Source organism: Peromyscus californicus, unplaced genomic scaffold, assembly GCF_007827085.1.
Source record: "Peromyscus californicus insignis strain IS unplaced genomic scaffold, ASM782708v3 Scaffold_10__1_contigs__length_136768540, whole genome shotgun sequence".
In the NCBI taxonomy this organism is placed as follows: domain Eukaryota; kingdom Metazoa; phylum Chordata; class Mammalia; order Rodentia; family Cricetidae; genus Peromyscus; species Peromyscus californicus.
Genome location: NW_026294391.1, coordinates 17,093,664 through 17,117,911, shown reverse-complemented (window position 1 = coordinate 17,117,911; position 24,248 = coordinate 17,093,664). Strand labels below are relative to the sequence as shown.

Sequence of the window (24,248 nt, the reverse complement as noted above, 5' to 3'; positions counted from 1 at the left end):
CAGAAAAGTCGAAGTAGTGGCCCATGACTTTAATTCCAGCCCTTGGGAGACACAGCACGTGGATCTCTGTGAGTTCCAGGACAGCCAGAGCTGTTACACAGAGAAACCCTGTCAAAACAAAACAAAAACACAAACAAAACAAAACAAAACCCAGACAATTTCAATCATTACATTAAAAAAACAAAAATACAAAAACCACTCTCCTTAGAACAAGAAGCCTGATGCCCCTAACTGTCAAGAGGTCATCAGGTCTTAATGTTTTTATGAGACACAAGGGCTGGAGAGAGAGCTCAACAGTTCAGATCACTGACTGCTCTTCTAGAGAACCGAGGTTCGATTCCCAGTGTCCTTATGGCAGCTCACAAACATCTGTTAACTCCAGTCTCAGGAGAGCAGGTGTTTCTGCTTCAAAAGGGAGTTTCCTAAGTCCAACAGCGATAGCACTTGAATTCAGAGACCCGACCGCCCCCGCCTCCTTAGTGCCAGGAGCAAAGGTGTGAGCCACCTTAGCAGGTTTTGTTGTTCTCCCAACACACACAATCCAGGGGTTTCTAGATTAAACTCACAGACTGCACGGTTTTTTCTTTTCGATTTCCTGACACAGGGTTTTGCCCTGAATGGTCGTCCTTGCTGTTTAGCCCAGGCAAGCCCCAAATTAGCAACAATCCTCCTGCCTCAGTCCATCAGTGCTGAGATTACAAGCACACGCCACCACAGCTGATTTTACATCAAAATTCTTAACACATTGGTTGTATCCAAATACAAGTTCAATGAAGCATGAATCTTCATCAGCTGGATACCTTGCTACTGATGAGCCTCCTGTTTCTTTTTTGACCCAGTAGGTCTGGCTCGGCCATTCTCACAGACTACAATCTAATTGTGAGGGCTGCAATCACCTCAACACTCCATTCTAAGGTCACTCTTGTCTTTGGTAGCATTTAGTTCCTTGCAGGTTGTTGGGCAGAGGCTCTCAGTTCCTCACTAGCCATTGGGTCAAAAGCTGCCCTCAATCTCAGAGCCTGAAAATGTGCCTTTCTAACAAGATTCCAGATGGTGCCCTGCTGTAGGTCAGGACCACTCTTTATGATTCACTAGCTAAGACGTAGCTAAGTGTGTGTCTATGTGGGTAGTTATTTATTTTCTGTGACTGCTTTGTAAAGCTTTACAAATAACCAAACATCCTGGCACTACCTGTCCTATAAATGTTCAACCACCATCTTTAACATACTAAGCAAAAGTAGTTTTCTATCTTCGCAAATACTTACTTGTGGTGTAATTCCTACTACATTCACCAAATCCTTTAATAAAACCACTGCCTACAGGAGGCTGCTAGGTATTTCACTTAATAAATCACTGCATTTCACGGAAGCATCACTTAATTCTGTCTGTGTTAAAATATAGACAGTTGAATTCCAAGCCAGGTTCAAAATGCTTTTCGGCACTCATCATTTTTGCATTCTAGTTTATTTTTAAATAGTATCTTAAATTGTAGTCTTTCAGAAGCCACAATTTCGATACGTGGGAAAATTAATCATTTTCACAAAAAATAGTTGTCTTACTTTCTTTGAAGTATATGATCTTCTTTTTGTATGTAAAACCTTGGTCTCCCAACTGGTGGGGTTACAGATGTCAGCCACCATGCCCAGTTCTACCTATTTTTGTAATTTTGAAGATAGAACCAAGAGCTTTGCACAAGCTAACAAATAATATACCATAGAGATTCATCAACAGATCATAAATATGTGACTCTTCTTGCATAATCTTTTTTACTCTGCATAGATATGAGTATAGTGAGTATTCACAGTCATTAAAACCATTATCTTAAAAGTATAAACACAACAACTAACAATGGAGTTATCCATTTCCATGTGACCAATTAACCCAAAAACTCAGTGGCTTAAAACAACATTTATTATTTCAATAGTATCTGCACCATCAGGTCATCAAGGCTGAATGGGAAGTATCCACTTCTACGACCACCCCCACGGTGCTGGCAGGATCCACTTTCTTGCAGACTGTCAGACCGGAGGCTGCTGTTCTTTACCTGGTGTTGGTTAGAGGCTGTCCCACACTTCTTACCACATGAGCCTCACCACAGTGCAGTTCCCACGGCAGCTAGCTTCATCAGAGTAGTCAAACAATGAGGGGGAGGCAGGGAGGGAGGGGAGGGAGAAGATGGGAGTTACAACACTTTATAATCAAAGTTTATTATGACTTGGAAATATTTCATTGCTTTGTTGTAGTCTGCTCATTAGAAACAAGTAACTAGATCCAGCCAACATAGGAGGTGGAAAGAGATTACATAAAACTATGAATATCAGAAGGTGGTGATCACTGAGAGTCACTGCAGAAGATTCCTTTGTGTCACTGTATCAAGAAGGCACCATGACAACAAATTCCAATCTCCTGAAAAACTACTATGTTCATACAAATGACAGTATGAAATGAGAATCATTCAATTCCTTACTATTCAGTCCAAACACATTACTTCAAATCCTAGGGAACACTTGATCAAAGAAAACACCTCCCCCCACCCACAAAAGTGTAGGTCAAACAAAGGTATGGACATATGTGCACAAAACTGTGCACAAGGTCATATGACCTATGGGCTACTAGTTAGTGAGCTCTGCCTTAATCTTAGTAACAAGCTTGAGGTGTCTGGTATGCATATCTTGGTTCTGCCACTTCTGATGGCCATGGCCCTGGGCTTATGACAAGGGCCAGAAAAAAATCCCTAGGGGATCATACTATATATATATATATATATATATATATATATATATATATATATATATATATATATATATATATTTGTATTATCAACTAGACTAGGAACCCAATGAATATTGGCTGAATTAATGAATTCCACAGTGCATTATTAGCACAAGTTGTCTGGCACAAAGTGGGTATTCAAAAATGTTAATTGAACTGAAAAGAAATTAGAATCCTAAGAAAAAAGGATGATATGATGCTAGAGAACGAATAGTGGACAGATCATGAAAATCCTATACGCCATCTGCACTAAGTTTAAAGCACAAGAGATGAATGACTGTGCTGGTGAGATGGCTCAGCAGACAAAACGACTTGCCCTACAAGCCTAGTGGCCTGAGTCTGATTCCAGGACCCCATGGTGGAAGGACAAAACCAACTCAATGGTTTCCTCTGACCTCATTATGCAGGCTGTGGAACATGTGTGTCCCTCACACATACACAATTATAACTTATAATCAGCTGGATGGTGGGGACTCACACCTTTGATCCCAGCATTCAGTAGGATTCAGTAGGCAGAGGTAGACAGATCTCTGTGAGTGTGAGGCCAGCCTGGTCTACAGAGCTACATAGAGAGACCCTGTCTGCCCCCCCAAAAAAATTAAAACAAACAAAATCATAATCATAATCATAAAATCTAAGAGTGAGGTAATCTATGTCCAATCAACTAGGCACATATTACTTTGGTTAAAGTAATAGGACATGGGATTTATAGGCACCTTCTAATGGTCTAGTACTTTATTATATAGTTGAACACTCCAAGTCTGCTGTACAGTTTTATTGCTAGCCTCATCTTTCAGAGATAGCTAGTAAAAAAAGAACAGAGATTTAAACCCAGGCTATCCAGTTCAAAATCAATGCTGCTAGGCATTATTTTACATAATCTGAATATACGAAAAGGTGTTCTAAAGAAAGTAAAATGCAACCATAAAATAAATGTAACTCTACTCTCTTGAGATAAAGATTCTGATGTCTTAGTCCATGTTATAACAGTACAATGAGGCCAGGAACTATACTAAGACTATTTCCATCTTAGCTATAAAGACAGAGATTCTGAGGACTAAATGATCTATATGAATGGCACTCAGCCCATGTAATAGCTATTACTAATTTTATCAAATGGGATTATGTACTGTAAATACACCTCTGTAAACAGCTAACGAAAGTTCAGTGTCACAAACAAGAGTTTGGTAAGACAGCTTGTAATCTGAGTTTATTTACTAGAATTTACCTAAAATTAACACACAATACTGGTTCTAAATTCTTGTACATAGTATGTTAGGCTTTAAAACAAATTCTCACTCTTGGAACTCTTTTAAAAGAGAATTCAGGGTTGGGGAATTTAGCTCAGTGGTAGAGTGCTTGTCTAAAAAGTTCAAGGCCATGGGTTTGGTCCTCAGCTCCAGGGGAAAAGAGAGAGAGAGAGAGAGAGAGAGAGAGAGAGAGAGAGAGAGAGAGAGAGAGAGAGAGAGAGAATGAATTCAGCACTCAAGAGGCAAAGGCAGGCAGATATCTGTGACTTCAAGGTCAGTCTGACCTACAGAGTGAGTTCCAGGACAGCCAGGACTACATAGAGAGACCTTGTCTCAAAAAAGAGAGAATTATAATTTGACATGTAAATACTAGAAAAAAGGAAAAAATTCAAGAGATAAGAAAAAGAACAGTCAAGTAGCACATGGGAAGGTGTTATCACCTTAGCTAGATGAGAGATTTCATAGTGACAACTTTTTTAGATAATATTTTTTATTTTATTTATGTGTATGGGTGTTTTGGCTGCATGTATGTGTGTGTACCAGGTGCATGTCTGGTGCCCTCAGAGGCCAGAAGAGGACATCAGATCCCTTGAAACTGTAGTTACAGGTGGTTGTGAGCTGCCATGTGGGTGCTGCTAACAGAACCTGTGTCCTCTGGAGGAGCAGTCAGTGTTTGAAACTGCTGAGCCACCTCTCTGGCTCTTGATATTGACAACTTTCAAACAAGAAGAAGTAGGAATTTTCTATGCTACAGTTAAGGGAACTCAGAAATGCACAGAGCTGATGCCAGGCATGCTGGGATATGCCTATAATCCATATCAGGATGTTGAGGCAGGAGAACCACAAGTTTGAGACCAGCCTGGTTATACAGTAATTCACTGTTTTTTTCTAAAGGAATTCTGGGAAAAAAACTGCCGATTATAAACTGTATACGTTTCCATCTGATGCTCTAAATGAGAACTGGGATAACAAAGGATAGACTATTCCAAAGATAGATTGGAGGCCGGGCGGTGGTGGCAAATGCCTTTAATCCCAGCACTTGGGAGGCAGAGGCAGGTGGATCTCTGTGAGTTTGAGGCCAGCCTGGGCTACAGAGTGAGTTCAGGACAGGCTCCAAAGCTACACAGAGAAACCCTGTCTCAAAAAACCAAAAAAAAAAAAAATCTCTGCTGTGATCCAAAGATAGATTGGAAGGTCATCATAAATCACACAAAGGAGATAATAAGATGCTGAAAACAGAAAAATAGAAAGGCTAAGAAATGATAAACAGTATGCAGTACATGACTCCAGCTCGAGGTCCAAAACCAGAACCAGAAGCATCACCCAAAGGTGAGCCAGATGGCCCAGAAAAAGAAGAAACTGATAATCAAACCATAGGACAAGCTCACAGTTACAGTCGTCAAATCCAGTTGGAGAATTTGGTATGGCTGTGACTTCTCCTGTGTAACAGTCAACATGGGAGAAAAACAATGCATTTTATCACTAACTGTGCAAAGGGCAGAGCTAGTACCATCTTGAAAAAGAACCTGTTGTTGGAGACTAAGCTATTCTAGGAGCCTGAACACAAAGAATAATTTCAAGTCAGGGAGTCGGGGATACTCCAACACAGCCCGGGTGGGGCACTACCACAGGAGAAGGGGAAGACTGAGATGGGCAAGCTAGATTGTTCAGGTGGCTGGAGGCTTAGGCTGTCAAAGGCACACTGCATGGTGGCCCTGCCCTCTGGGGAAAGACACAAACCCCATCACCTGAGAAAAACTGCAGACCACGCCCCATTAGTAAGCTGTTGAGCTTCTGGTTTACTGCTAGTGACAGCGAGAACTGAAGCTCAGGCTCAGCTCCACTAGTGATCTCTGTACTCTGGGTAGCTTCCCCAACTCTCTAACGGACTCAAAAGACAACTCCTGGCTTGGACATTAGCAGCAGAGAGTACAGAAACGGGGGAGTCTCCGGAGCAAGGGAGCACCTCCGTGGACCATAGGCTGGAAAGCCAAGTGCTGCCAGCAGAGGCTCCAGAAGGAAGGCTCTGTTGAACATCAAAACCTTGATGTGTCTGCAATCACTAGCAGCCTGAAGGTAAGAAGGCTGAGAGAGAGTCCAGCTTAAACTGACCTCCAATGGGCAGATTCTAATTCTACTACTACTTACTATACCTATAGCCAAAAACACATCACTCAACATTTTCATCGTTAAAAAAGAATTGTTTTTCATTTTTTGCCTGTTTTTCTCCCTTTCTCTTTTTACATACTTAGTATTATTTTTACCTTATTTCATTTTAAAAATGTTATTTCTATTGTCAATTTTTCTTTATTTTGTAGTCAAATTATTTTAATTGCTTGCTTTTCTCTCTCTTCCTCATATTCTTCTGTCTCTTTTTTTCCTTTATTTTGTTTAACTTTGCTTTGTCTCTCCAGGTCCCTGTTTCTTAACCTTCTATTACTGCTTTTTACTTTGACCCAATTAATTTTTTTTTAATTTTTCTGAGACAGGGTTTCTCTTTGAAACAGTCCTGGCTATCCTGGAACTCCCTCTGTAGACCAGGCTGGCCTCAAACTCACAGAGATCCACCTGCCTCTGCCTCCCAAGTGCTGGGATTAAAGGCGTGCACCACCACTGCCCTGCTGACTCTATTAATTTTTAACTTCATACCAAACTACATTATTTTTGTACTTTTGTTTTATGGTCATTGGTTGTATAGAAGCTGACTCTAATCAACCTTATGTATACTTTGGTTTTTACATGTATCTACTCTTATTTACTATTAGTGTGCATGCATGCATGTGCATGTGTGCGTGCATATACATACTTTCTATGATGTGTATGGAGGTCAGCGGACAACCTGTGGGAGTACCGGAGTCCGTTCTCTCCTTCCACCATGTGGATCCTGGGACTGAGCTCAGGTTGGCAGGCTCACCAGCTTGGAAGTGATTTTCAATCTGTTACGGTTTCTTTTCTCCTTTCTGAGTGGTACTGAAGATAGAGCCTACAAGGGACAACTGCTCCTTAAAAAGATACCCAGATAAAACCATAAGCAATATCATCCACCAAGCACGAAGTACAACACAGAAACACACTCAGTGGGAAATGACAAGGGCATTCTTCCAAAAGATCCTAACTCCCCAATTACCAAAATCCAAAAGTACTAAATAGTTGAAATGTTGCATTATGTATTTGAAAGTCTAATTGTAAAAACAATCAATAAAAAAACAGAATAATTTAAAAAAAGGACATCAATTCAGGACCTGGAGAAAAGAGTAGGCATCATAAATGAAAGCAAGACAAGTGAGATTTTGAAAACACCATGAGCTATTGGTGATCAGTGGCTACTAGAGGCGTCAAATTTCTTTAGGGATGTGGCCCCTCAGAGGCTACCCATACTCCAACGGTTGACCCTACATCCATGTACACACTGGCAGCACTAAGTGGATTCAGTGGGTTGAGAGAGAAAGACCATGAAAATGGGAAGTAAAAGTGGTAGGGAGATGGGCTGGAGAGATAGCTCAGAGGTTAAGAGCACTGACTGCTCTTCCAGAGGTCCTGAGTTCAATTCCCAGCAACCACATGGTGGCTCACAACCACCTGTAATGAGATCTGGTGCCCTCTTCTGGCCTGCAGTCACATATGCTGTACACATAATAAATAAATAAATAAATCTTTTAAAAAAAAGTGGTAGGGAGAATAGGGAAGAATTTGGAGGGAAGGAAATGGAAGGGGGGAGATGGATTTGATTAAAATACATTATATATGTATAAAATTCTTAAATAAAAATGAAAGTTTCACTAGCAATTTAACATCTTGACATTTTTCCACAGAAGGTACACTGAGTAATATTGTGGGGAAAGTGAGTGTGATAGGTATATATGATATCTCCCATGCTTATGTAAATCTTTGCAGCAGTAGGTCATGTTCCAGTGTATTAGAGAATAATCAATATAGAAAAAATGAAGGAATAAATAAATCCAGATACAATAATAGTGGGTCCCTTAAATACCCTACCATCATTAATATATCAAGCAGACAAAAAGAATCAATGGAAAACCTTTAGAGCTAGACTGAACCACAGGTCAGGTGTATTTAACAAACGAATAGCTACAGAATATTGCATCCAATAACTGTGAAATACACATTCTTTTCAATAGCCCATGGAGTTTTCTCTAAAATAGAATGCATTTTAGGTCATAAAGCAAGTCTTTAACAAAGTACAAAAAAAATCAAAATAATTTGTTGAATCTTACCAGATCATAGTGGAATAAAATTTGAAAGTGATAGAAAAAGAAACTATAGAATTATACAAACACATGGAGATTAGACAATACATTTTTTAGTTTGTGTTCTGAGAGTCTTGTTATATAGAACTGACTATCCTGGCATCTGCTATATAGCCAGACTGGCTTCAACTTCAAACCCATCCAAGCCTAGCCTCTCAGTTGCTGGGATTATAGACATATAATACCTGGCTTAACAATACACTTTCGGCTTATAACTGGATCATGGAAGAAATCATCAAGGACATTATTTTTAAAAACCTAGAATTAAATATAACCTTGGGAACATTCCAAAAGCAGGTCAGGTCTCTGACCCCTACATGCAGACCATGGCACACAAACACGCACCCAGATACATACATAATAAAGAAACAAATAAATATATGTATGTTAAAAATTAAAAAATCTAAATTAAAAAAAACCCTGGAAAATCCAGAAGAACTGAATAAATTCCTAACTCATATGTATGACATACCAAAATTAAATGGAGAGGATGTAACTAATCTTAACAGCTCTATAACAAGCAACAAAATTGAAGGAGTAACAAGAATCTCCTATCCTAAAACACCAGGACTGGACAATTTACAGACCAATTCTGCTGGACGTTTAAGGAAGAATTAACATCAGAGGTCTCCAAACTGAAATAGAAAGGAACAGTAAGAAATACATTCTATGAAGGCAGTATTCTTGATGCCAAAACTATATAAGGACATAACAAAAAAGAAAACTACAGACCTATGTCCTTCGTGAATACAGATGCCAAATTTTTCAACAAAATACTTGCAATCTGAATTCAACAACACATTAAAAAGATACCACTGTAAGCTGGGCGTAGTGGCGCACACCTTTGACCCCAGCACTCCAGAGACAGAGGCAAGCAGATCTCTGTAAGTTCGAGGCCAGTCTGGTCTACAAAGTGAGTTCCAGGACAACCAGAACTACATGGTAAGACCCTGTCTTCACCCACCCCCACCTCTTACCCCCCCAAAAAAAAGTTCACTGTCAACTTGATTTTTATTCCAGGGATGCAAGAATGGTTCAGCATATACAAATCATAAATGTAATACATAGCACATAAACAGACTCAAGGACAGAAATCACATGGTCATCACAGAGATGCAGAAAAGGCCTTCAACAAAGTTCAATATCATTTCATGCTAAAAACCCCGAAGAAACTAGGAACAGAAGGACTAACTAAAACACAGTGAAAACTACATACAAAATTCTATAACAACATTATATACCAAATGGGGTCATTTTTAAAGTATTTCTTTTAAGATCAAGAACTAGACAAGAGTGTCCCCACTATCTCTACTCTTATCCAGAATATTTGAAGTCTTAGCCACAGCAATAAGGCAAAAGAAAAAAAATAAAATGTATGCAAACAGGAAAGGAAGAATCAAATTATCCCTATTTGAAGACACTAAAGAAACCACCACAAAACTCTTAGATTTAATAAACACTTTCACCAAGGTAGGAAGACATACAAGAATCAGTACTGTTTCTGTGTATTAATAATGAACATTTTGAGAAAGAACTCTAGAGAACAATTTTATAATCAACAGACCTTAAAATTTCCTAGGAATAAATCTAACCAAGGAGGTGAAAGATCTCTTTAATTAAAAATTCAGAACACTTGCTGTGGGATGGTCTGTATGTGCTCTGATTGGTCAATAAATAAAACACTGATTGGCCAGTGGCCAGGCAGGAAGTATAGGCAGGACCAACAAAGAGGAGAATTGAGAGAACAGGAAGGAAGGGGGAGACACTGCCAGCTGCCACCATGACAAGCATGTAAAGATGCCGGTAAGCCATGAGCCACGTGGCAAGGTATAGATTTACAGAAATGGACTCATTTAAGATATAAGAACAGTTAGCAAGAAGCCTGTCACGGCCATACAGTTTGTAAGCAATATAAGTCTCTGTGTTTACTTGGTTGGGTCTGAGCGGCTGTGGGACTGGCGGGTGACAGAGATTTGTCCTGACTGTGGGCCAGGCAGGAAAACTCGAGCTACAAACGCTGAAGAAACTGGACACTAGCTGGAAAGAGCACTCATGCTCACTGGTTGACAGCAGCATCAAGAGCATGAAAAGTGAGCTACAAAATGACTCAGATGGGAAAAGTGCAGGCCCCCAAGCTTGTGGCCTAGAACTTCCTCCTGAGCCTACAGCCCTCAGTGCCATCCCCATGATCCACATAGTGGAAGAAGAAAAGTGATTCGCCACAGGTTGTTCTCTGGTCTTCATGCACACACTAAATAAAAGTAAAAAAAAAAAAAAATAATTAATTAAAACAATAGGGCCAGCAAAATGGCTTAGCTTGATGCCTTGAGTTTGATCCCCAGGATACACATGGTAGGAGAGAACCGACTCCCACAAGCTGTCCTCTAACTTCCACACATGCCATGGGACATATATACCTACCCACCCAGAAACACACAAAAGTACATAATGTTAAATATACATATAAATAATGTGAAAATAGAATATTTCTGAAAGCAATCTACAGTTCTGTTTGATGTAGTCCCTCTAAAAATCCCAAAGGCATCCATCATAGAAATTGAAAAAAAAATCTAAAATGAATATAAACCCATGAAGACCAGGAATAGTCACAGCAATCTCAATCAATAAGAATAATATTAGAAGTATCACATTATCTGATTTCACATTACACTACAGAGACAGAGTAACAAATACAGCATAGTGTGGTCACAAAATCAGATACACAGATCAGTGGGATGAAACAAAACTCACACAGCTACAGACTCTTGATTCTTAACAAAGGTGTTAGAAACAAGGAAAGATTTTCTTTAATAAATGGTGGTGAGAAAGCTGGAAAGACACAGAAGAACGAAATTAGATCCTTATCTTTTGCCCTGCACAAAAATCAGCTCAAAATGATCAAAGAACCCAAGACCCAACTGAAACTGCCGCAGAGAAAAACACTCAAGATATAAGCAGATGCAAGGGCTTTCTCAGAGACTTGAGGATTTGTGAAGGGACAGAGAGAGCTGACAAATGATAAATGATACCGTATGAAATTAAAGTTTCTGAACAAGAAGAGAAACAACAGAGTGAAAGTCAGCCTACAGAATAGGAGATTATCTTTGTAGCCATATATTCTGAGAGCCAAAGTAACATTTAAGCTTTGATTACTGTGCCTAAGAGATCCAAGAAAAAAAACGCCTCTAACCTGTAAGCCCCTTGCCCAAGGACAGATACTTGCTGAAACCCTGGAGGCTATTGTTTATGGGAGATAACAAATCACATTTTTACTCCCCTAAACAAGTTTATTTGACCCAAGTTTTCCAGATGTGCTTGATCACATGTAGGGGAGAGGTATGTGGGCAGGAAATGCGGCAAGATGTATGCTTACCTCTGATTGGATGTAGGCAGGAGGTACACAGGTAGGAAGGATGTCAGGATATATGCTTGCCCCTGATTGGACCTGATGGAAAATACAGTGGCCTTGTGGGATGACCTTTTTAAGCCTCTTCCAGGTGTGACTCGTCAGCATTTCCTGGGAATCCTGGAATGGACCTGGCCAGAGTACATCAACCCGGCCAGTATTTAGTCGAAGCTTGCTTCAAATTGTGGTAGTAATCTTATTCTCATCCTGTGGGATTAACATTTTCTGGAGGCCCCAGTGAGATTCAGACCATCCACCTAAATTCTAAAGCAGTACCTTCACTCTGGAGCTGAGGGACCACTTCAGAAGGCAGGTGCCTTGAGACGTTAAAAGGCGCCAAGGCTGCCTTCAGTTCACAGACTATCAGGGTAAACTGCCATGCTGAGAAAAGCAGCAAGCATCCACAAAGGCCTACTAGTGAGTCATACTCTGGTTCTGTTTCCTAGGATTCTAATCTGGGAGGTGGAGGGTCTAGGGCAAATAGCAAGACATCACCCACCTGCCTGGTTCTGGTTGGTTGGCAAGTTTGGTCTGTTTTGTGTATGTGGATGAGTCTGTGTTTTCTGGTGTGTCCCTATGTTTTGTTGTAAACATGGAGCTGAGGCAGAATTGGGTCAACTCAGTTGAATGATGAATGTATGGTAGCCACAGCATGTTTTTTTTCTGGCTACTCTTGAGTATGCAATCTTTTTTTTTTTTTTTTTTTTTTTTTTTTTTTTTTTTTTGGTTTTTCCAGACAGGGTTTCTCTGTGTAGCTTTGCGCCTTTCCTGGAACTCACTTGGTAGCCCAGGCTGGCCTCAAACTCACAGAGATCCACCTGGCTCTGCCTCCCAAGTGCTGGGATTAAAGGCGTGCGCCACCACCGCCCGGCGAGTATGCAATCTTTATTGTGTTTGGTATTTCTTGGTTGTATTTCTGCTGTCTCTGCTGTCACCAGCCACTACTGTTACCATAAATGCTTTTATGGCTGGGGCCCAGAATCTCTGATTTCTCTGGTCACTGGATTCAGGTTAGCAGGAATTCAGATGTCTTTTGGAAATGGATAACATTAAAATTGTTTTATGCTGTTCTACTTTATTGGAAAGCTGGCTGTAGAGTTGGGTTATGGTCCTCCCTTCTCTAGACCCAAGCATATTTAAAACTTTCTTCTATGCCCTACATCAGGCAAGTCACCTGACACTGACAGGGAGAAGAGAGCAAAGCAGAACAGCTAAAAAAAATGAAGCTTGGTTTATGTGAACATTCTGTACCTTAAGATTTGTAAGTTTATTTTATTGGGTATGGTTAAGAATCTATAAAATGTGTGAAAAAAAAGTTAATTAATGCAGGTTTGATAGTTAAAGATCTATGCATAGGTAATCTTAATGGAACCATTTGGCGTAATACCATTTGGGATATAAGCAACACGTAACTTGCTGCCATCTTTGTTAGGGTTGGAGAAGAAGGATGTCATATGACTTTGCCACCATCTTGATTAAAGGTTGGCTACATAGTCTGGCCCAACCATAGAGGCAACAACAGGTCTTCAAGATATTTTAGATTATGATTTTTTTGTATAATTCCTGTCCTGAAAACAATGTTTATGAAGGACAGGATTTAAAAACAATGCTTGTTTAATAAGGTATTAAAGCTGCACCACTATGCATTCATATACAACAACGTAACTTGTGCTGTCAGGCAAACTTTGTAACGTAAGAGTCAGCCAGATGGTATTAGTTTTAAAGATACAAAAGGGTCATGGAGAACAGCTGAGGCTTGCTAGTGTGTGGCAGGACTGGAATTCCTAGAGACCAGTTGCAATGGAGGACCCTAGCAGTTCTGGAAATGCTAGTGCCATATGGTAATCATTGGAAACACCAGCCACAGTGAAATGAAGCAGGCTGGGACCTAGAAGGTAGGCTGTGTATGCTGCTGAGTGTGGGCCAGAGAGGTGACCCAAGCCCTTTTCGAAAGCTCAAAGGATTGTGAATGCATCCCAGATACTGAGCACTGAATTGTTTGTGCTGTTGGAGCTTGGTTTTGCCTTGTGCAAATTGTGGTTGCGCCCTGTATCTTCCATCTTGAAATAAAAAAGGTACTTTATTTTTTTTGATATTGCAGGAGCACACAGCTGAGAGACTTTAAACTTCTTTAAGAGGAAATTTTAGTTTTACAGAAAATTTAAATTTAAAAACTGGATACTTTTTAAGGAACAGCTTTTAAATTTAAGTTTATACAATGTTTTATATGTGATCTTAAAGTGTGAAGCCGGGCGGTGGTGGCGCACGCCTTTAATCCCAGCACTCGGGAGGCAGAGGCAGGCAGATCTCTGTGAGTTCGAGGCCAGTCTGGTCTACAGAGTGAGTTCCAGGAAATGCTCCAAAGCTACACAGAGAAACCCTGTCTCGGGAAAACAAACAAAGAATACTCAAAAAGAAAAAAAAAAGGAAAAAATATGTGATCTTAAATAAATAAATAAAAGGCTAAAGAGTTAGGGCCACAGCTATGAGCACCAAACACTAAACACTAGATACTGGGATATTCCTATGCTATGATGCAGCAAGACAATGACCTAAGCAGTCTGACACAGAGCTTGGAGCAATATTCTCAACCTATATGACACAACCCTTCGTTGGTCGAAAGACCCTTTCACAGGGGTAGCCTAGGACCATCTGCATGTCAGATGTTTGCATTGCAATTTACAGCAGTGGCAAAATTACAGTTGTAAAAGAGCAACAAGAATGATTTCATGGTTGGGGGTCACCACAACATGGGGAACTGTGATGAAGGGTCACAGCATTAGAAAGGTCAAGAACCACTGGTTTAGAGAATGTCTCTCCTGACCTAAAGTCTATTCAGGCTTAAGAATGTATATCTATCCTCCTTGTCTTTGACAACTTTGTTAAGCTTTAGATATTTTTGATAAATGGAGTCATATTGGAAACTGTTATATTCTGTAATAGTATACTATAAAAGAACCAGGAAATTAAAGTTGCCAGTCTCCCTGTGGATATTTAATTTATAAGTAAAGTTTTGATAGTAAAAGAGTTTCAATTCAGAAATTACTTTTTAAGACTTAAACTTAACAGGGATAAAGCTGCAAATTCTAATCTTATAAAAGCTATTAACTTATTGTACACTATTAAAGATAATTAATATATACAAGTTAATGGTCAGTCACCTCATAAATGATCAAATTCTTTAATATGTTCAGAATTGCATTTATAGTCATGTTAATTACTAATGTACTTAATTGCAAAAATAAGCCTTATTTAGCTTCTTGTATATGTTTTCAAGGTTAAGCCTAAAAGAAGTAACTAAAAACAAGCAAAATTTATTTAGCTCAGATATACTTAATAGATAACAGTCCTCAAACTTGTCAAAGATCTGCTGAATATGGCATTTAAAATGTTAAGTGGAGAGGCTGAAAAGATGGCTCAGCAGTTAAGAGCACTAACTGCTCTTCCAGAGGACCTGGGTTCAATTCCCAGAACTCACATAGCAGCTCCTAACTGCCTGTAACTCTAGTTTCAGGGGATCTGACACCTTCACACAGACATACACTCAGGCAAAACACAAATACACATGAAATAAGAATATATTATTTTCAAAAATACTTAATAGAAAAAGCTTACTATGACAGATAGGCTAGGTCCTAGCAGTGACCCCAAGGTCTCCAAGAAGATTATGGGGCACAATGATGACTCAACCTGGATTGTGATAACATTAACCACTGGGCAATGCCTCACCTACAGCCAGTACCTGCCCAAACTGTGGACAAGCAGGACAATGGAGAGTTGATTGTCACAGGAAAAGCCTCTCAGGTCTCCTGGGCCTGGTGGCCAAAACTGATGCTGCCCTGGTACCTCTGCTGCAAAATGAAGCCATGGAGGCCAAAGGAGCCTGAGATGACTGTCTAGGGAATGGATAAATCTCTGTCATTTTAATGGATACCTAGGCCATTTGGTTTATACTTCCTGCTATAGTTTATCATTCTCAGATCTCTATAGTTTTGTCAGCCTGGCAGCAGCTGGCAACCAGCCCCTTCCCCCAAGGCTGCAGCCATCTTGTTAGTCCATTTCATATATAAAAATAAAGCCTTGCTTTCCTAAATCTATAGGTCTCTTGTTAAGAAAAGGCAAACAGGTTTGCCTTGCTAGCAGGCTTTGTATTAAAGGATAAAGAGGTTTCAGACATAACTTCTTACTATTCCTTTGTTTAAAAGAACTTACTTTGGCAGGGTGGTGGTGGCACATGCCTTTAATCCCAGCACTTGGGAAGCAGAGGCAAGCAGAACTCTGAGTCCAAGGCCAGTCTTGTCTACTGAGTGAGTTCCAGGACAACCAGGGCTGTTACACAGAGAAACACGTCTCAATCCCCTACCACCAAAAAAAAGAACTTACTTTGCAATGACTGTTCTCAGTAATAACTACTCATGTCTCTGGTAAATGATCAGACAGAAAGAAAAACGTTTGAAATCTATGCAAGTTCTAAGAGTAGAAGAAAGCGTTCTAAGGTGTACAAAGTTCCATGAAGTGAAAGCTTAAGGAACTTCTGACTTAAGGTGTGTAAATGCAAGTTGCCAAGATCTAAGAAAGTGACTTAAGGTATGTGATTAAACTGGAAATGTTTCCGACTTCTTCCCCCTCTATGCGATTGTTACATTGAAATTTCCTACAGATACCTGTTAGCTGCTTTCTTCAACAATGTGGACTTTAGTACAGATTCCAAACAGTGACAAATGCTAATATATCTAAAACTTTTATCTTCTTCTTGTAAACTAAAATTCATGTAATCTTCAGGGAGTCAAGGGAGTTGTAAGACTTGGATCCACCTCTCACAGGTAGGTCAAAGGGACTCCAGATAAATACATCCTAAGTTTCCCACTTGCCTATTCATGATGGTAGGATCTCTCCGCTGGTCTTGGGATTCCTCTCCTTTCCCAATTACTGGGACTATGGGCCTGAAAGGTCTAAATATAAGATTTTCCTGTACTTAGTTCCTGAACTCTGACTTCCATCCCTAGTCTATATATGTCTCAGCAGACTTCCCCTTGGCTGATAGACACCATCCAGGAATCAACTATGGACTGCAAACTCCTGAGCTCTGACTTGCTGGAAGCTGATGTGAACAGTCCAGCCAATGTGATTGCTCTCTGTCTCTTAGCTGGGTCAGCAAACCAGAGGCTTCTGATGAGTATTCCATTGCCTGATTCCTCTCCCATGCTTTTGACTGGTATTTCAGCATTCCTGGGACCTAACAACATTCTGGTTGCAGCTGAAAGTAGTTACAGAAGAGAGCATGTCACCCCTTATTCTCAACAGGTTGGAATGTTAGTTCAAAAGGAAACTTGCAGGCATAGGGAACAAAATGGCTACCTATAATGCCAATTGGCATACCAGGAAAGGTACCCATTAAAACCAGATAGGCCCAGATCTATCAACAGGTAGATTCTACAATATAAGGGCATTCAACTTGCTCTATGTAAAACAGGTTATTGTATAGCTTTTAAAGAAAATTGTTTCTATCCAAAAACCATGAGATTAGTTACAGATAATCTGGCTGTACTCAAATAAACACTGCAAAAAAAGGGGACCTGAGATGAACTAAATGGCTGGTCCTCATTCTCATTTCCAGGCTCCTCCTAGATAGTAACTCTGATGTCAGCCATCACAGGGTCTTTGGCCCTTCTGCTTCTGCTAATTACTGTTGGCTCTTGCATCATTAATGCCTTGACTAGATGATAATTCCTGTCTGAGTACCATTTATCATTTAAGCTGATGGTTATTAGATCCCAATATAAACAGGAACCCATCACACAGTCAAGGATTTGACTCACAATACAACTCAAGGGGGGAATGTGAGAACCAAAATTACATTTTAAGTTTTAACTACTGTGCCATGAAACAAAATGCCTCTAACCTGTAAGCCCCTTGCCCAAGGACAGATACTTCCTGAAATGCTGGAGACTATTGTTTATGGGAGATAACAAGTTACACTGGCAGGAAGTACGTCAGGATGCACACTTGCCCGATTGGATGTAGGCAGGAAGTATACCAAGATACATGCTTGCCCCTGATTGGACCTGATGGGAAATCCTTATGGGATTGCATTTTTCTGCCAGGTGTGACTCATCAGCATTTCCTGGGAACCCTGGAATGGACCTGACCAGAGACCATCAACCTGGCCAGTATTTAATTGAAGCTTGCTTCAAATACTGCTTAAAATTGTGGTAGTGGTCTTATTCTTGCTCAGTGGGATTAATGACATCTGCTAGGGGACTGATACCAAGAGTACATTATAAAAAACAAACAAAAAAATTAGACATCAACCCCCTTCCCCAGTTACCCAACCAATAAACAGGAAAATGAGTAGACAATTCTCAGAAGAACAAATGACCAAGAAATATAGGGAAAATGCTTAGTTGTTAGGAAACTGAAAATCAAAACTACATCTCATTCAGAATGGCGATCAAACAAAATAAATAACAAAGGATGTGGGTAAGGATGCAAAGCTGGGTGTGGTGGCACATGCCTTTAATCCAGTACTCTTAAGGCAGAGATAGATGGACCTCTATGAGTTCAAGGCCAGCCTGCTCTACACACTGAGTCAGCCAAGGCTACATAGTGAGACCCTCTCTCAAAAAACAAAACAAAACAAAAATGTGACTTGACCACCATCATTATCACCAGGGAATTTAGTAGAAATATATATTCTGGGCAGGCATGGTGGTGCATGTCTTTAATCCCAGCACTTGGGAGGTGGTTAAGGATGCAAGGGGGACGGGGAGAGGAAGCCTAGGCTGGGAACATAGCTCAGTTAGTAGAGCACTTGCACAGCATACCAAACCCTTCAGTTTGATCCCCAGGACTGAATAAACTGAATGTGGTGATGCACACTTGGATTTCCAGTACTGGGGAGGCGGGGAGTTAAAGGATATCCTTGGCTACATAAGAATATGAGGCCAATCTGAGTTATAACAAGAGACAGTGTCTCAAAACACACACATATTCACACACACAAAGTGAACCATTATATAATTCTAGCAGGAATATAAGTTAGCCCAGTCATTATTGAAATCAGTATGAAGGTTCATCAACTAACTAAAATAGAACTACTATATGATCCAACTATACCACTCCTGGGCATATACTCCTAAGCAATCTAAGTCAGCATACTACAGAGACACTTGTACATCCATGTTTATTACAGCAATATTAAAGAAGTCAAGATATGCTATGATCCTAAATGTTCATCAATAAATGAATGGATAAAAAACATAGTGAATGTATATGTATGGGGTGTTATTGTGAGCACAATGTAGTTTTACTTGAAGAAAAGGACAAAATTTCTCAGGAAAATGCTTGCAACATAAGATCATGATAAGTGAAATAAGCCCGACTCATAAAGACAAACGTTTTCTATCACATATGAATATATATATATATAGGTATGTATGAGACATGAAAGTAGAAAGGGGAATGTTTGGAGGAGGAAGAGGACTAACAGGAAACAAGGGAAACAAAAGAAGGTAATGGGCAGGAAAAAAATCAAGTATCACGTTTCCTTGCATATGTAAGATCAAAAATTTAACAATATATGACATGAAAGCTGTATATATGTATTTGCACATATAAATATGAATGACATGAAAACAATATTATTTGGGAAGAAGAAGGGCAACAGCAGGGAAGGCAAAGAGGATAATGATGGAGATGAGCATGAGCAAATTACAACGACATATACATATGCACACAGTATAAGGAAACCCACTGCTGTGCATGCTAACTAGAAATTAATTTAGGGCCGTCAAGACAGTACAGCAGGTAAAGGCACTTGCTGACAAGTCTAACAACCTGAGTTCCACTCCTAGAACCCACACAGTGGAGAGAACTGACTCCCACAGCTGACTTCTGACAGCCACACATGAACCATAGCACACGTGTGCCCATACATACATGTACATACACATATGCAGGCACTCACACACAAATAAATAAATGTTTTTAAAAAAGAAACACATTTAAACTGTTTTTTAAAGTGGCAATAAAAGGCCAGGGAAATGGCTCAGCAAGTTAATGTACTTGCCAAGTCTGATGACCTGGATTCAATCCCCAGGACACACATGGCAGAAAAGAACTGATTTGTTCTCTGACCTCACATTGCCGTACACACACACCCACTTTATATGCACTCACATACATCCACACCCTCCACCCAATATCAAATAAAAAAATCTTTTAAGTGGCAACAGATTAAGGAATGAGAATAGTCTTTTTTTTTTTTCAGGAATAATGGTGGAAAGCAAAGAAAGGAGATAAGCATAATGGCTTAAAGGAAATGAGTAAGATTGATTTATATTGTAAAGATTATTATGAGACTAGGGATATACCTCAAGGGAAGTGTGTGAGGTTCCAGGTTCCATTGGTAGCAACACACACATATACACACACACACACACACACACACACACACACACACACACACCAATTATTTGTGCACAGACCAATTATTTGTGCACAGAAAGAGATTGCTACTTCTGAATTCCTAAACATCACTGTGTGACTCACTTGGCAATTAGCTAGCACATTTGTCTTGTATTGGCAGGACTGTGGATTTCAGCATTGCTGGCACAAATGCAATGCTCAACAATCCTTACTGTTTCTCTGCACTTCGTCAATAAAAGTACACAACCTTACACAAAAAAGATGTTCAAAAAGACAATGTCGTGGGATTCTGCAGAGACTATACAGTAGAGCTCTCATGATTTTTATAGCTCACTTACCAGAGCCTACCTCCTTCCCCAAAAGAAAATTACCGGACCTGGGTTCAGTGGTACAGTATGTACCAACCATGCAGAGGTGCTAATCCACAGCACCAAAATATGTTTGGTTTGGTTTGGCTTTGACCCTGGAGACTGAACCCAGGATCTTCCTTGTTCAACACTGAGCTATATTATAGCCCCAACCTCCATTTTACCTCTTTGCATTTAAGTTATTTAATTGTAAAATGGGGAGGATAAAGTGCATCTTGCAAAGCCGTGAGGATTAAACAAGACACTGTGTTTAAAGCATTTTATACTCAACTTGGTGCTCAAGAAGTGACAGTGAGTACTCTCATGCTCATTTCCCACCTAGAAGTACCGTGGACTTTTCAGTGTCTGGATGATAGGATTAGTAATCAGGAGGCACATCAGCCATTTCCTCCTGAAGGAGGAGAGCACAAATGGCCCCTGCACCCAGTCAGATTTCTCAAAGTCTGGTTATTCATGTACCACCAATATGATTTCCGACAAGCAAACCTTTTCCATTCCATCAACCCACTCAGCGTCCTTCTCAGACAGCCTTGAAGCGGAGGGCTTTATGTGCTGGGGTGTTTTTTTTTTTTTTTTTTGCTCATTTATAATAATCATTAAATAAAGCCTCCATTCGTCTGCATCACACCACATCATCTCCCAAATCACAGTCTAACCCTACTTTATGTTGCTCTATTTCTGAGACCCTTTGGAAGAGAGTGGGCCAGGAACTTGGGAGTTACTAAATTTTCTTGCTACTGGTTGTTTTCACTTACAAAGGTATACTGAGCAAATAATTATGACAAACCAAATCAGAAACATCATGTCAACAATAGACACCAAAATTTTTATAAAGTCCAAGTTCGCCTAAAGCTAAACAGACAACCCAGCACCTTAGCAAGTATTTAATCCTGCCACTTCTATATTCTCTATTAAAAATGAAAATGAGACTAAAAATAAAGGCTCATCTTGACTGCTAAACTAAAGAACAAAACCAAGGCACAATAGAGATCCAGTTTTTGTTCTGAAGCACTAGTATTCAAACAAAAGAAATGCTCCACATGCAAATCACCCATGGGAAAAATTGCCACCTTCAAGACAGAATGCAGCTCTGAAAAGGCAATGAACAGTTAGTTATTGACCCATACTCTTTCCTATCTGCACAGTTCAAGACATTCTTCATCATGCCAACAACAAAAGAGTTGCTGACCACAGCCCAGAGAAATAAGAGCATCAACATTATTTACACAATTCCAGAGTCAGTCTTAAGTCACTGTTTACACATTTTTGTTTGTGTGTGTGCTCACAGTATCCAGATCCCCAGAGCTGGAGTTAGTTACAAACCACCCATTATGGGTGCTGGGCACTGAACTCAGGTCCTCTCTGAGAGGGGTACATGCTCTTCACTTGTTTTTCTGAGATGTGTCTCACTATGCAGCTCAGAACTGCCTCAGGCTCCCTGAATACCGGGATGAGGTGTGTGTCACCTTTTTAGAAGTCACTCCTACAGTCTCTTAGGATCTATTCAAGCCATCATGTTTATGTATTGCTGGGATATTTGCTTACAGAGAGTGTCTCACTATATTACCAGCTTGACCTCAAACTCCAAGGCTCGAGCCATCCTCCTGCCTCAGCCTCCTGAGTTGCTGGAATTATACAGGCATACATGACTGCCCATGACCGCTGCTGAGATTTTTAAAAACTGAGACTGCGCCAAGTGTGATGGTGCACTCTTGTGTTGCCAGCACTTTAGAGGTAGAGGCAGGACAATCAGGAAGAATTTGAAGTCAGTCTTGGCTATACATCGAATTCAAGGATAGCCTGGAATACATGAGAACTTGTCTTCAAAAAAAAAACTGTGATAAATATGACAAAATACACTTACAGTTGGATCTCAAAATTTTTGACTGGTGGAGAATATAAACCACAAACCTACAGTGTTCCTCTCTCTTGCCAATCATCAGTCAAAACCTATTCAGCAAATAATATTTGTAAATATAATAAACAGGTACCTACTCAGAGCTCTCAAACAAGCTGCTTTAGGCCTCCATACCCTTGTCCATTCTCAGTGGATTGTTTGTTTGGGCTAAGGCATGACAAGCTAAAAGCATGCTGAAATGAAAAGGATTCAATGGATAGGTAAAAAAAAAAAGCAGCATTGTTTTTATATCTTAAACCCCTTCATGGCCAGCCAATCTGTAAAGGTACTCCCAAATTTTACTCACTCACTAAGAAATTACCATGCCCCTGCAAATAGGCCACAGTTTTCATCAAGTGGAATTAGCATAGAGTATTTGGATTTTGTTTTCAGTGTTTACTAAACCCTGACCTCCTGGAGAATTTTCTGCACCCAGCACAGTACTTACTAACTAGCAAGCACTCAGTAAAGCAATAACACAAATGGATAAGCCGAATCTGCTTTTATCCAGGTGCCTGTGAGGTATTTCTTCCAGTGTGGAAACAATCTAACCACAGTGCCTCTTCAGAAAGATTCATCTTTGAACACTGTTGTTAAGAACACAAGCTGTGGAGTCAGACTACATGGACGTAAATCCCAGAATCCCAGCTCTATCGTTTATTACTAGGTTATCTCTGGGCAAATGTGTAAAGCTCCTGGGTCTGCCGAGTTCCCCCATTTGGAAAACAGGGGTAATACTGCTTCATGAGTTACTGTAAAGATCCAATGAGGTAATTGTTTTAAAGAACCTAAAGGCTGCAGGTGTAGTCCAACAGCAAAGCACGTCCTTAACAAAGCCCCACCCCCTGAAAAAAAGAAGGAAAAGAACCTGCTCCACTAACATAGTCATCACTTGTGCCAGCAGCAGCAAGATTAAAAAAAAATAATAATGGGGTAAAAAAAAAATCCCTTAAAGCCTGGGTGGTGCCATTAAAAACATTTTGGAAGGAATGACTGTAAATGAATCTGCTTTGAAATGTTCAGTCAGGAGAACAGGCAAGTGGGGTTTTGTTACAGTTATATTTTAAGTCAGCTCCTGATTAGATTTTTTTTTTTTTGCATGCAGTGTTAGGAGACTGAAGCAAGGGTCTCCTGGTTAGTAATGACATTCTACCCCTGAGTTTTCTCCAGCCCATTACTGGCTTTTCAAATTAAAAAAGCTCTAATCCATGACGCCTAGGCACAGATTTGATGCTGAGCACTACATGTCTAGCATCATAGGATTCCAGTCACATTCTATTACCACTGCAAACGTCTCTACGTAGCAGATCTTTCCGTCTCCATTTCCTCCTTACTCCACCAGCTGCCACCTGTTTAGTTTCTGAATTCCCAAACCCCCAATCCTGAGAGGCCATCCCCCAGAACTCTGGCTGAGAAATGAGTGTGCAGTTTCTCCTACCTAAGCCCGCGCTGCTTTTCTGTCTTTTTCCTGCCCACCTCCTTACTTCTCAAGCCTTGCTATTCTCTACACGTAGGAACTTGAAACCTAAGAGTATGGGAAAGCAACAGCGTAATAGCAGTGGTGCCAAGACCCGGGGATGCTGCCAAGCTTTCCCCAAGCTCCATATGCAGCGGCCCGACTTACTCACAGACTGGACTTACATTTCAGCCCATGGGGCCTCACACACTTGGTATTTCTTTTTGCTTCTGCTCGATTTCTTTATTTAAAACAACCTCCTCCGGCCGGGCGGTGGTGGCGCACGCCTTTAATCCCAGCACTCGGGAGGCAGAGCCAGGCGGATCTCTGTGAGTTCGAGGCCAGCCTGGGCTACCAAGTGAGTCCCAGGAAAGGCGCAAAGCTACACAGAGAAACCCTGTCTC

At 40.3% G+C, this 24,248-nt stretch overlaps 1 protein-coding gene across 4 annotated transcripts in view; it reads right to left on the bottom strand.

The window, feature by feature from the left end:
* The window catches only part of Fam120c (family with sequence similarity 120C), a 133,124-nt gene that overhangs the window by 106,947 nt on the left and 1,929 nt on the right, over positions 1–24,248 (bottom strand). The window lies entirely within an intron of this gene.